General features: G+C 36.1%; 2 pseudogenes across 1 annotated transcript; both read left to right on the top strand.

The window, feature by feature from the left end:
• Positions 1 to 3577: 3577 nt before the first annotated feature.
• On the top strand, positions 3578 to 8098 carry LOC147488852 (CBL-interacting serine/threonine-protein kinase 9-like; annotated as a pseudogene).
• A 1070-nt stretch (positions 8099 to 9168) lies between these two features.
• On the top strand, positions 9169 to 10415 carry LOC147488851 (phosphoinositide phospholipase C 2 pseudogene; annotated as a pseudogene). The gene is made up of 3 exons (XR_015201453.1): positions 9169 to 9333; positions 9425 to 9517; positions 10074 to 10415. The product of XR_015201453.1 is annotated as a phosphoinositide phospholipase C 2 pseudogene (transcript).
• The last annotated feature ends 3483 nt before the right edge of the window (positions 10416 to 13898 follow it).

The raw sequence follows: 13898 nt of genomic DNA, 5'->3' as shown, positions 1-13898 counted from the left end.
ATTGAAAAACTAAACAAGAAATTAAACAAACCAAATGGTTTGGATCCTAAGACAATAGATGGTTTATCTTTCCCTTACTTTTGGGTTATATACCCCTACTTTTGCCTTTTACAGATTTGCCCATCCCCATTATAAATTAGACACCTCACACTTCACTTTTGCTTTTGCTTTTTGGTTTCTTTTTGACCAAGTTAGGTTTTAGGAGAATGTCATATTTTAAGATAAGGGCCTCCATCTATGGTCTTCTGAATTGAAGGCTTTGACTTTTGACTTTGACCGTTGACTTTGACTTTTTCAACACTTTTCCATAGCAGCTTCTGTCCTTCATAATATGTATGATTAAGGCTCTTTTTGGTGCTAAGACGCAACTTTTATAATAAGTGGTCTGAAATACTCCTTAACTTGAAAAAGATAATAAAAGCTATGAGTTGTTTTTTCATTAAGCATAATAAAGGTTGTAATGCAGCAATATACGGGTTATAAAATACACATTTGGGAGCTGATCAAGCGCATATAGAGAGGTGGAGGCAAAAGCTAAACCCTTATTATTATTATTATTATTATTATTATTATTATTATTATTATTATTATTATTATTTTAGTTAGTTTTCTCAAGTAAAAGATATATCTAACCATATAGAGGTATCATTTTGGTTACTCCGGGGCGTATGATTTTCATTTTTATATCATTTAGTTTTGAAAATTATGGAGAGATGTTTTGAGATACTCATACTCAAAAAGCTGTGATTTTAAACACTAAGCTTTTGAAAACAAATCATAACAAGTAATCTCAGGAAACTTTCATGTCATCTTTTTATTGAACCCAATCCAATCAGATTGTGGCTTCAGTTATGTGTGTTGGGGGGGTTTACTGTGCAAGACATAATGGAAGGGTTTAGCTGATTAGACACTAGTAGGTGGTGGAACTAGGTCTCTTTGGTGGATTTTGGTAGTTCTGGTTAAAATGGGATGGGAACCAATGCTCTGTTCTGATTGTTGTAGGTACATTGTCCTTGTCTGAATGTATTTGATGGTTGACATGATGATATGTTGGTGAGCAAGGGACAATTGGTATCTATATAGTTTAAGCTGAGACAGAAAGTGCATGGTGATATGGGCGACCCTTAGTAACACATAATTGATTCTCAAACCGCCCTTAGAAGAATAGAGATTGCATATTTCTAAAGGTTGGTATATGTGGAATCCATTGCCCATTTTATTTTTGGAAAATCACATCACTATTGATGTATTGAGAATCATTTATTACGAGAATGGAGAAAAATAATTATTTTGAAAAAGAGATGTTAAAAATAAAGAAAAAGAAAATTGTATACTTTCTTTATAGGATCACACTTACTCAAATGATGAGTAGAAAGTGTTTTACAAAGAAAATGCAAGATATACGTGGACTAAGGCTCTAGCACTTACAACCACACACTCCAAGTGGAGTAGTCCGGTTACCTTAAGGATGCACTCCCATGGAATGCATTGAGAAAACATAACATGAATCTTTTATAGTAAGATATTCAAGACTATATGTGAGGTCATTTTAAGTCAGATTCCCCAAGACTATGCGTCTGAGATGGATGATATGCTGTTAATTATATACTGATATCCTAAATAGTTGGGGATCAATATAGAAAAACATATATAAGCATACGCCCCTTAATAGAATGAAATGATGCATTTGGAGTGTAAGATGTAGAATGATAAGAGAAAGCTTATGTAATCCATCATGGAACTTATTCAATAACCCATCATAGTTGAATTGTCCAAAAGAGTGAGAGGTTCATAGTAGATGTCCTTCATAAAGCTCAAATGATAGGGAATAGGACATACCAGGTTTCTCTACTACTAAAATAATGGACTCTTGTGCGTGTATATTGGGTAAAGTCTTTTTACTGGGAAGGTTTAGAAAATTATGAATGATCTCAAAGGCAATTGGCTTAAGTGCGAATTTGAGGTATCTTTGAAATGGTTTCGTGGTGCTGTCCTTAGAAATTGGTGGATTTTTTATGAATAGAGGTTGGATTTCAAGGGGTGTTAAATTGCAATGGTGATGGTTGGGTGGTGGTTCTTCACATGATCTCGAAGACTTAGAGAATTCTTCTTCTAGGGTTGGCGTTTCCAGAAGATTGTGGTTCATATCTGCAATAGTAAAGATGTCACAAATTTGTTCCATTGATAAGTCTTTAACGGCCAAACTAAATTGAAATCCACTTTCCACCATAGATTTTATTCCCTCATTTTCAAGCACTTCATTTTTTTCTCTCTCTGCCTAGATCTTCATAAATCTTCTCAATGTCATTGTCCAAATATGTCGAGTCCAATGCATGCTCTTGAGTTTTTTCTGTCGGAGTTTTCCCATTTATGGGTGATGATACATTAAGACATGTGAGAGAAAATGTGACATCATACATATAGTCATCATTATAAAATTTGGAATTCTCACGATAGTCAGGTGGAGGTTAATAGGGATTTAATTGGTCAGCAGTATTAGGATGGACTTTAGCAATTTGTTTTGTTATAGTAACACCTTGTTCCTCTTGTTGGATGGGTTCTAGATTGGTAGGAAGAATATTAGTTTTAGATGTGGAATCTTTTGAATTGGATTGGAGAGAACATAAGATAGTTGCTATTTGCTGAGTTAGTATTGTTTGCTTAGCCATTTCCTAGTAAAGTTGGTCGGTGATGGATGGTGTAGTGGAATATGAATTTGATATAGATGGTGATGTGAATGGTAATGGGCTTTGAGTGAAACCGCACTCTGATTGACCATATGGATAAATGAATGGTGGTTGACTATTTGTGGTGGAACTCCATGAATTTTCAGCATGACTGGAAAACTCTTGAGTGTATTGGGTACTTCGGAAGTTTGACAATTGAGGTTCGTAATCGTAAAGATTTCCCATAGTAGACTCGAATTTGGTATATGATGGACAATGAGATAACTAGTGATAAGGACTACCGAAAAAAGAACAAGGTTTTGGGTTTGCATTGTAATTCCATGATGGTTGTGATGCATATTGATAGGACATGAATGCTCAATTAATGATAATGCACAAACAATAGCAATTCATTTTTTTGGATTTTTGAAAATATTTGCTTGGTCTATAAATTACTATGCCCTGTTCAAAGGAACAATTGGGCGCGAGACTAGGATGACTCTATTACACGGCTTAGAAGAGTAAGCAATGACTTCACCAAGTGGTGTGCTACCAAGATTCTCACTCACGATGAATCTGGGGAAGGGGAGTGAGGAAGGTAGTTGGTCCAACGAAATCTGGTAACTGATTATTTAAATCCTCGTGGCTATATTTTTGTCTTTTTTGGAGGAGCGTGTGACTACTTTGGGCTATAGTTAGTTGATTTTAATTCATTTTTTTTTTGTCTAGGGCTTCAAGAATCAAGCAACATCCAATTTATCTACATTGCGGAATGACTTCCCAATGGTTGTTATGTGGCTCGGGTTCAGCCTCATGCATGAATGTAAATTGCAGTGCAGAAATTAAATTTCAAACAATCACGCACTACCAAAAAACTGAGTTTACCTGACAGACCCCATAAATATTACCCGATGGTTCCCATCTGTAGGAAGTTCCCTGCAAAGTTTATCCGTCTGGTATTATTTTTCCATCCGTCTAGTGAGTTCTTTCAGCACTTCACATGTTTTGGGAATAACCTACGGTTGTGCGAGAGCTTTTATCCATCGTATATTCTGACAGTTTTTAACCTTCGTTTCTTTTCGACAGACGCCATAAATATGCCGACTGTTGATTAAATTTTCGTTGTACTTATTAGCTGTCCGATTTGTTCTTGCGAGTTTCAGCCGTTGGCATATCTATTCCAATTATCAGGCACCAAACCAATTTCAGTTCCCACCCTAAATTTTCTGAAAAATTCAAAAAACTAAAGAAAACCCTAACTATTATCCCTCTCACTCAAGCTTGATGTCGGCTGCCTTCCCCTCACTCACTCTCACTCACGCTTCAATAAGGTAACACCTTCTCAAATCCCTCACTCCCTCTCATTCACTCTCTCTCTCACCCACATTCAATTCAATGTAAAATCAAGTTTTAATTGCATCAATACTAATAAAATGTTTTTTTCCTTTTGCATTTGGTTTTTTTGTAGTAGCTGTGCCGTACAACTTCACCTTTGCAAGTAAGTGTTTCTCTTCTGTTAAACAAATACTTCATCAACGTTTTAGTTCTTGAAATTGGATTGAATGTGTTTTTTTTTTTATTTCATTACATGTTTTCCAGTTTTCTGGTAAACTTTCTATATCTTGATTAAGCCTCATGAAAGTACTACTGCTGACGGTACTACTGTTGTTGTTCCTCATTAAAGTACTATTGTCATGTTTGTTTTTAGGATTTAAGTAATACTAACTGTGGGTTTAGTTCTTAAATTGGATTGAGCTTGTTTTATTTATTTCATTACATGTTTTTCAGTTTTCTAGTAAGCTTTATGTATCTTGATTACTGTTTATGGTACTACATGTATTGTATTACAACTCTTTGCACATGGACGAGGGATAAACACATAGCAACTCACATTCATTAAGTGACAACCTTGGTGATGACTTAGGTAACGGCGATGACTTTTACTTTTCAATTTTTCTTGCCATTGTTTTGATCTTATTAACAAATTTGTTTGATATATGTAGGTGAGACACATTTCTGGTGCATTAACTTCCTCTTTTAAGGAAACAAGAGGTCTTTCGATAGGTGTTTAGGAGGAGTTGCCTGAAGGCTATGAGAAGGTAATCATTAAGCTTAATGAGTGGGCTCAACCAGATGGCCTAAAGAACTGCTAATGTTTTAATCATTGGGTCATCTTCTTGAAACACTGCTCATGTACTTCAATGTTTTTATTAGGTTTTACCAATGCCAAGTACTAAGTAAACTATTGGCTTTTTGCTATTTGCCTTTTGGGTTTCGTGGTTGTGATGTATATTTTTTATTACTATGTAATATGGTTCTTAGGAAAACATTAATTGAGTTGTGTTCTACCAACCCCCTTTGTAACTCCACCTAATGCAAACTTATGATTGCTGGTCCCAAGCCCAGATAAAAGAGGAGGGAGAAGGATAGTAGATGTTTTGTTTTGCTGGATTCGCCTACGTTCATTGAAGCTGCTGGTGCTATTATAAATGTAAGTAATTATTTTTCTTACTTCTACGATTTCTGTTTGTTTCTATTCATGGAGAGAATCTCATCTTTTACTCCATCCTTATATTGTTTTTATGGCAGGGAGATCATCTCCTCAAATAAGTAGCCCTTGATTCATAATATAGTCCCATCATTTTCTTGACAAGCTTAAGGCTGAGCGTGAACGTGGCATCACCATTGACATTGCCTTGTGGAAGTTTGAGTATATGCAGTCTAGTATACTAATGATTCTATATTTGTATTTAGGGTTGCAACCAATAGTTCCATTACCTAGAAAAGGTCATATAAATAATCAATCATACTACTTCTAGGGATTTTGTGTCTGGATTAGGTATATGTTGTTAGTTGCTTCAAGATGGGAGGCTTAGAGCTTTATGGTTTTGTCATAAGGAATGGTGACTAATGTATTAAAGTTGCAATATGTTTCTTTCATGTTTTGTTGGTCAAACTATCAGTTTCCCATTTTTCATTTATTTCATTTTTCTCTTATCACGAAAATTTCTAATATTCCATAGCATAACAATATCTGGTTTTGGGTTTTTTTCTATGTTACACTTGTCTGCTCACATGATCACATCACATTCAAAGGTGCCCTATTAGAAAAAGCCTTTCAATCTTCAATTTATTGGTAGATAATGATAAACTAAGAGCAAACCTTTTTAATTTACTGTAGGCAGATGGCCTACTTCACACTGCTTGTGGGACACCAAATTATGTTGCTCCAGAGGTATTTTTCTGGTTCTATATTGTTTAATCATGAATTGGTTTTCACTATTGCATCTTATGATAGTTTGTATTTTTCCTGGGTGTTTTTCTTATATTAGGTTCTTAATGATAAAGGTTATGATGGAACAACAGCGGATATATGGTCCTGTGGAGTGATTCTTTTTGTTCTTATGGCTGGCTACTTGCCTTTTGTCGAGTCAAATCTAATATCTCTGTACAGAAAGGTAACTACTTAAATATGATTTCCTTCCCATCTCAATATTAATATTTGATCAGAGAAGTGATGCATGATCTAGTTCACTGAAACTGCAGATCAACAAGGCTGATTTTACGTGTCCTTCATGGTTTTCGCCCGGTATAAAGAACCTAATTAAAGCATCCTTGACCCCAATCCTCTTACTGTAAGTTGTCTCCACTCTCGAGAAAGCTTCTTCCACGCTAGTGGTTTTATAGTTAAACTTCTGACCCCAAGCCCAATCTTTGAGCTCATTTTGTACTGAAATCAGCATCGTAGATTTGATGTGCTTGGCTTTTCTATAATGTTACACCTTTTTATGTTCCCCAAAGAATTACAATCCCTGACATACTAGAAAATGAATGGTTTAAGAAAGGGTATAGACCACCAGACTTTGAACAAGGAGAAGACGTAAGCCTCGATGATGTTGTTGCTGTATTTAACGACTCAAAGGTATGATCACTAATTTATGATGAATTGAGCCCTTATGCTCTTTTTTTTTTTTTTTTTTTTTTTTTTTATTTCCCGTGCTCAGTGGTGTTATTGTAACTGTAAGAGTATGATTCTGTTCACCAGCCACTGGTCAAAACAACCAGCAGCATGACTGTTTCCCTTTGCAATTTATTGAGTTTGTGCTTGGTGAAAAAAGAAAGACTTATAATGTATCTCGTCCTTTCTTTTCGAAGACGGAATCTTTAAAAATGGTTGAAGAGTGAACTTGTTATTGGGATCTTTAATTTTAATGTGGCACTCCATTTTGCAGGAATATCTTGTAACAGAAAAGAAAGAAAAACCAGTATCAATGAATGCATTTGAGTTTATATCTAGATCACAATGCTTCAATCTTGGAAGCTTATTTGAGAAACAAGAGGTATTTATCATTAGGTTACAAAAGATTCCCTGTTATGTGAATTTATTCATTTCTAGTTGCAACGTTGGAGTGTTGAACCTGATTTCTAGTTAGTATACCTTGCCTTTTGCTTACCAAACTTGTCAGTACTTGTGGTTAATCTAAGAAGTCATTGATACCCTAAATTACTTCATGTGATTTGAAATTGTTGTTCGATTCAAAGATTATTTGCTTCTAGGAACTTGATGTAGTAGGTCCGTCTCCCTTTACTACCTTCCCTTTATTCTAACGAGAATAGAGAAACAAATACTTTCCCTTTGATTTGTATCTTTGTGACCTGCAACTGCAAGGTCTCTTATTTTATTATGAAACTTGCAAATTAGGGTGAGTGGGGAAAGGACTTATCTCCTAAAAATTTCATTTTTCGGACTGACTAATGAATGCTCCTTTGTAATCGTTTGTTTGCACCTTCCAACTATAGGGTCTCGTCAGCCGAGAAACACATTTTACTTTCGGTATACGCAGCAAATGAAATAATGTCTAAAATAGAGGAAGTTGCCAAACCTCTTGGTTTTAATGTGCACAAGAATAATTACAAGGTAAAACGCTGCATCTTAATATGGTATATTGATAAGGACGCTTCACAAGTTATATGATTAAGCATTTTTAGCAAAATTATTTGATTAACTTGGCAATATGCCAACCATATTGCAGATGAAGTTGAAAGGTGACAAGATTTGGAAGAAAGGGCCATCTTTACGCCCCGCCACAGAGGTACAAAATGATTCCTTGAGCAATATGAACTGTTCTTATCGTGGGTCATTGCTATAACATGGTATTTACTACCTTTTCTTTTCTAGGTTTGAGTTACTGATGATGGTTGTCAAGCAAAGATTACGCCCTTTTCGGTTGGAGGGATTGTATATCGAGGGTTCAGTTTCTCCACCGATTTCTGGTGTTGATATAAGAGTTGTAACTGCATATAATATTGGCGATGCTCCTCTGTAGAAAGGTGAATTAGTGCTGGAAACGACAACTGAACCAGATGGTTTCTTTATTGGTGGGCCTCTATATGATGATGTTGATTACGATATTGAGCCTTCAAAGGTTTGAAATCTAAATGATTTGATTTTCTTGATAATATATTACTGGGCTGCTTGCGAATCTTTTTCCAAACCTTGCGAACCTTTTGTATTGCATTGACAACTCATCTGTTTCGGATACCTCATATTTAAATTGGGCACGCAGTATCTAAGCTGAGTCCTAGTAGTGTTGATGTAGTATGGGGACTTGGAAGTATGCATCTGTTCATCTCTTGCCTTGATTTTATCTATGATGTTGATAGTTGACATGCTATTTTCGGATAGCAGTATTTGTACACTTATAGGTGACTAGGTGCGGTGTGCTGTAAATTAGCTAGTTTCAGTTTTTGCCTTTCACTTTCCATTTTATATTGTTTAAAGTGATAGTGATGCATTTTGTCTTTCAATGAGGTGATGTTAAATAGTTATTGTGGTGGGCCTTTAGATAAAGAATGTTGTTCTAATTTTGTGCTTAATTGTTTGCAGCTCGGTTATCATTTAAAACTAATTGGATCAAGTTCCTTTTCTTGTTAGAAGCTTAGTCAAATTGCCATACGTATATACCCTGGAGAAGAATCTTTAGAGTTATTTCCTTCTGTTCTATTGTCACTAAGTGGTGAAGATGGCTATAGATGAGAACTTGTGCTTTGGGTTCTCTATCTTTTGGTGCCCTCTTTCTTATATCTGTATTCTTAGGGTCCAAAGATTTTCTATTGTTAAGATTGTGTTGTGTTAGACCTTGGTCACACATGTGGCCCTGGTACGCGCTGGTACCCATATCTCCATCACCTTGGGCTTTTGGAAGGAAGTGGCAGCTATCTCGGTGATGTAAACTTGTAGGGAAGCAAGAACAAAGTTTATACATTGAAGAATAAGATTAGTGTTTCGCTCAAAAACCTTAGGTTTCCCAATCTAAGTAAAATTCATGATTAGTCAAGTACCCTTGGGAAACCCCAGTGCCTGTAATAATTGTTGTTGTCTTCGCTGACAGCTCAGGTTTTTGGAGTGAGTGGGTTTACTGATTCTTCTTTAGCATCTTGCTTTACAATCAGCTTTGGACAAATGTACTCATAATTTTCTTGCACTGGATAACATGTGAATTTACTATGGCAGGGATACGACAGATCACTATGGTTGATGCAGGGAATGTTTAGGGCCAATAGAGGGTGTGGATATGTCAAAAAGCCTGAATTTCTACTCAAAGTTGGTCCACACAATGAGGTCTTTGATCCTAGATCAAGTTTACCTGTGAAGCAAATATTGAAGGTAATTTCATCTTATAATGCACGGTGACTTGCATGCAGTTTCAGTAACTTATCTATTCCTTATTCTGATTGAGGCTTTTATCACTTATTAGGTGCGAGTATATATGGGGAGAAGGCTGGCATATGGATTTTCATCATACACACTTTAATTTGACGTATATTACCCTCCAGACTTTTATACAAGGGTATGATGCTAAAAGTTATTGTTGAAAAGCTTCAAGTAGTTTCCACATTTCCTAACATCATTGTGTGGTTTTGACAATATACGGTCTTCTTATACTTTTACCTCTTTGCTGACTTCATTGATGTGTAAATTAGTTTGTTCTATTAAATAATCCCATTCCCATGTGATGATGTCAAGGGCGAAACGAGGATTTCAAGTTAAAGGGGACAAATAATTTAAACTTATGAATATATAGTATATATAGCAGTATACAGTAGTATTTTTTTTTCTTAGAGAAAGTTTGGTGGGGGGGGGGGGGGGTGGGGGTATAGCCCTGTTAGCCATGATGTAGGTCTGCCCCTAGATGATGTGATGACCGGTCCGAGCTTCCCAAGCTCTATACTGTTGGGGAACCCAGCAAGTGTCTTACCACCTTCTTGCTTGAGTATAGTTGAGTCTTTGGATTACTTTTTTATTTTATTCCATGCCAGTATTTTAAGGAAAAAAATTGATGATGGTAGAGATATGATGGTAGAGATAATTTTTCTTATATATATATTGAATTGATCTCCCTACAGGTTGGAATTGCTAGAGTTCCTGCTGATTCTGTTATGAAGAAGACAAAGACAATTGAGGATAACTGGACACCGGTTTGGAATGAGGAGTTTGAATTTCCGTTGACAGTTCCAGAGCTTGCTTTGCTTTGTATTGAGGTTCATGAGTATGACATGTCTGAAAAGGATGATTTTGGAAGCCAAACATGTTTGCCGCTGTCAGAGTTAAGGGCAGGAATTCATGCTGTGCCACTGTACAGTCGCAAGGGAGATAAGTACAAGTGTGTGAAGCTTCCTATGAATTTTGAGTGGGAACCTACAAGAATGTAATTGGAGGGGAAAGAATGTAATGTTGGGATTTGGATACCTGAAAGAATTATTATAACCAAATATTTTTTTAAACAAAAAAACTAATACCCGACGGATACCAACTGTCTAGTAGTAAACTATCCGACGGACAATAGTAGGCGCCAACTGTTGGAATACCCGACAGCCTATAACACTTATCCTATCCGACGGTCCAAAGCAGTGGGAATACTCGACGGTCCAAAATAGTGGGAATACCCGACAGTCCAAAGCAGTGGGAATACCCGACGGTCCAAAGCAGTAGGAATACCCGACGGTCCAAAACATTGGGAATAACCGTCGGCATAGATCATCAACCCCGATGGCTTGTTCTGACCGTTAATAACTGTCGGAAGCCTATGCCGACCGAGCATTTTTTGGCGGTCGTCGCGGGCGGCGGTTTTGGCTTCGGGTAATACCTCTGGCTTACGTTATTGTATGCAGCCGGGTAAAAGTCGTTCTTTTGTAGTGGCGTAAGCATGCTTGAACACACAAGGTATCCTCTTACGTGGGCATCGAGGAGGTTTAGAATTTACCTCTCAAGTCGTGCTTTATACTTTGCTTGAGGAGAAAGCGGCGTTAGTTGCGGCGTGATCCGAATCACCAACCGTTCGAGCTTTTCCTATTTTTTATATTACAAAAAGGTCCACTTAAAAGGTAAAGCGGTTGTGGGCTTTTAATAATTATATAACTTTGCCTTCAAAGGCCCAAAACATAAAACTAAACTAATACTAAACTAATCTAATAGATTAACTAGTTTGGATAGATTGTCTAGATTAACTAGAGCTAAACTTAGTTAGAGTGTTGATTACCAAGTTGATTCAAAGTGGAGCATGTGATTCGACTACTTCGCATTACACTTGAACTTCTCATGGCAATGCAAACTCTAATCTCTTGGTAAGTTTAGAAGATCAACCAAATATTCAGTTATGTTCATCCATACAATCAATCAAAACTCATATTTTCTATTTTTTTTTCGTTTTTCTTTTTTTTTCTTTATATCTCAATCTATTACAAACAAGTTCCATTAATTTATACTACTTTACTACAAAATCCAAGCTTCCACGGTGAAACAAGCATAGAAAACAACCGTGAAAAAAAATTAAATAGTGGTGTGTGGAGGTGGACTCGCGATCAACCTCCGGCAAGGGTGCGGTCTCACGCGGTCGCCCGTCGGGTTTAAAGCGGTTCGATCGTCTTTTAGTAAAAAGCTTCAACTCCTCTCCAGCATGTTGATCTCGAACCTGGATTTGCAAAAAAGTAAGTCAGTAATGAAAAACAACGAAATAAATCAATGAAAATTAGCAAAATAAGAAGTGAAAAGGTGAGAGTGATGCTTCCCCCCTTATATGCTTGAAGGTTTAGCTAGTGGTGAGTATACTTCAAAATTTTTGTTTAAGAGTGAGGTTCATCCTAAATTATTTAGAGTTTAAGTGAAAGAGATATGAAGAAGAAAGGTAGACTCTTGTATGGATTAGAATGGTTCTAAGCTAATGAAAACATTGAAAGCATTGGTTATTGTATTGAAATGACTTGAAAACATGGAAGTAAATATTAATTAAAACTTGAAACAAGAACAAGTAAACAAGATTGAAGATTGAAACTTGAAACAAGAACAAGTAAATAAGATTGAAATAAGAATAAATAAATAACAAGTTGATTGAAATAAAATAAAACAACAAGAAAGTAAAATCATGAATTGAAAAACTAGACAAGAAATTAAACAAACCAAATGGTTTGGATCCTAAGACAATGGATGATTTCTCTCTCCCTTGCCCCTTACTTTTGCCTTTTACAGATTTGCCCTTCTAAATTACAAACTACACACCTCACACCTCACACTTCACTTTTTATTTTACTTTTGCTTTTTGGTTTCTTCTTGACCAAGATAGGTTTAGGGAGAAATTCATCATATTTTGAGATAAGGGCCTCCATCTATGGTCTTATGATTTGAGGGCTTTGACTTTTGACTTTGCCCGGTTGACTTTGACTTTTTCAACATTTTTCCGTAGCAGCTATTAGTCTTCATAATAAGCGTGATTAATGCTTCTTTTGGTGCTAAGACCCAGCTTTTATGATAAGTGGTCTGAAATACTCCTTAACCTGAAAAAGACAATAAAAGATATGAGTTGTCTTTTCGTTAAGCGTGAGAAAGGTTGTAATGCAATAATATATGGGTAAGAAAACACACATTTGGGAGCTGATCACCACCCTAAAATAGCATCTTGCTTGTCCTCAAGCAAGGATGAGAGAAAAAACTAAGATCACAAATGAGTGATTTATTATAAGTTATACTAATCTCGTTTTGTAGAGTGTGATTGCATTGACCATATGCAATAAGGCCTTAAACCACTAGGAATTCCCTAGTGGACGAGCTTTAAGCCTCGTGAGAGTTTTCCAGTGAAGGTACTCACAAGCTTCTTTTATTTAGTACAAATTGTCTTGTTTCCTTATTTATTTTCAGAAGTTCATACATCTCATTAGCAGTGAATAAGGTCAAGCTCTTTTGAACTTAAAATAACATATATACAGTAATTTAATCATCTAAGGATAAATACAAAAAACATGAGCAATGAAATGCAAAAGCAAAGTTGTTTCCGAGGCTTTTGGAAAGCTTCCTTAAGGTGGGTTCTCACAGGGGTGTGTTGCAATCACAACTCTCTGATAGATTCACTCAAGGTTCGTTCTTTCAAGTGCAGTGGGCACTTATATTCCTCGTGATACTCAAATGTCGTCCAAAGAAACTGGGTCGATTGATCCGCTTACCCGGTTACTATTACACCATCCTATTCCTAATCGAGCTAAAGGTCTTTTATTAGGAGTTACGGGGCTAAGGTGATGGTTTAGAAAGAAAAGGGAAGGGAAAAACAAAATTTGATAAGTAAAAAAATTGGGTCTTCAAGATACTTGTAACCAGAGAAGAACCTCATTTTGTTTTTTTCTTCGAATTATGGTACATTCTTTTAGCCCTTTGGCTTTGTGACTCCATATGATTTTGAATTTTGGGAGTTCTAACTTTGCTTTTGATTCTTTTTGCTTTTGATATTGTCTCTTTTTGATTTTGAACTTTTGGGAGATTCGATGTTTTTGACTCCTTTGATTTTTTTGAGTTTTGGTTTTTGATAGGTCTTTCTTTTCTTTTCTTTTTGAAGCAAATAACTGTTATGTTTTGTACAAAGGTCTTCTCTTTTCTTTTTTCTATCCGGTTCTCAACTCATCATTTGGGTAAGCTTTTTATTGTGTATTGTAACGGGTTAGGAATTTTGTTGAAGAATAAAAGGCTTTTAGAAAGGGTAAAAAGGCTCAATAGGGGTAACTAGAGGAAAACTATTTTTTTTGGGTTAACATTTATTTTGCTATATCGATCCGAAAAGGGCCTAAATTCTCTCATATGATATGGCGTGGTGATCAAACAAGTGGACGCCGTGTGGTCTTTATATCCGGACATCCTTTGTGTCATCACTAAATAATCAGTCAGATGAGGCTTTTGGCTAGATTCTCATA

Source organism: Coptis chinensis, chromosome 7, assembly GCF_015680905.1.
Source record: "Coptis chinensis isolate HL-2020 chromosome 7, ASM1568090v1, whole genome shotgun sequence".
Classification (NCBI taxonomy): domain Eukaryota; kingdom Viridiplantae; phylum Streptophyta; class Magnoliopsida; order Ranunculales; family Ranunculaceae; genus Coptis; species Coptis chinensis.
This window is presented reverse-complemented; position numbering and strand designations above follow the sequence as displayed.